Source organism: Toxorhynchites rutilus, chromosome 3, assembly GCF_029784135.1.
Source record: "Toxorhynchites rutilus septentrionalis strain SRP chromosome 3, ASM2978413v1, whole genome shotgun sequence".
In the NCBI taxonomy this organism is placed as follows: domain Eukaryota; kingdom Metazoa; phylum Arthropoda; class Insecta; order Diptera; family Culicidae; genus Toxorhynchites; species Toxorhynchites rutilus.
Genome location: NC_073746.1, coordinates 289,365,901 through 289,366,588, shown reverse-complemented (window position 1 = coordinate 289,366,588; position 688 = coordinate 289,365,901).

Genomic DNA, 688 nt, shown 5'->3' with positions numbered 1-688 from the left:
GAGTAACACCAAAAACTTTCTAACGGCCCATATCATTCCTGTTCTTGATTGGCCACCGTGTAGTCCGGACTTAAATCCCATTGAGAATGCTTGGGGAATTTTGTCAGCAAATGTATTCGCACAGGGCAAGATATTTGAAACTAATGGACAGTTGAAAAAAACTATCATCAACGAGTGGGCTAAAATTACTCCGAACACGGTAAAATCCCTCATTCAGTCTATGCCAAGGAGGCTGCAAGAGGTTATTGTGAAGAAAGGCGAAGCAACACACTACTAATGACATTTGTTTCGATTTTAGACTGGAAATAAGGTGAATAAATACTTATTTTCAAAGTGGTGTTATATTTATTTCCACCTCAAAATAACGAGATAAACGAACACTTTATGCATAGCCCTTTAATTCAATTGCTCGACCAGAACCAAATGATAGGTAATCGTTCTAAGATTCTAAAAATACAATAACAAAATATCTTTGATCGAGAACTTTGCAAAAAGGAACATTAACAGGGATGGCGTTATATATATTTCCACCAGTGTATTTGGGTACGACTCATATGTAGTTTTGAGCCAAAAAATACCCAATTTCTGTGGAAAACTCATATTTCTTCCAACCCAAACGGAATACAAACTTTTATTTGAAACAAAAATACTCATGTTTTGTCATTTGTCGAATTCATTTGGAATTTCT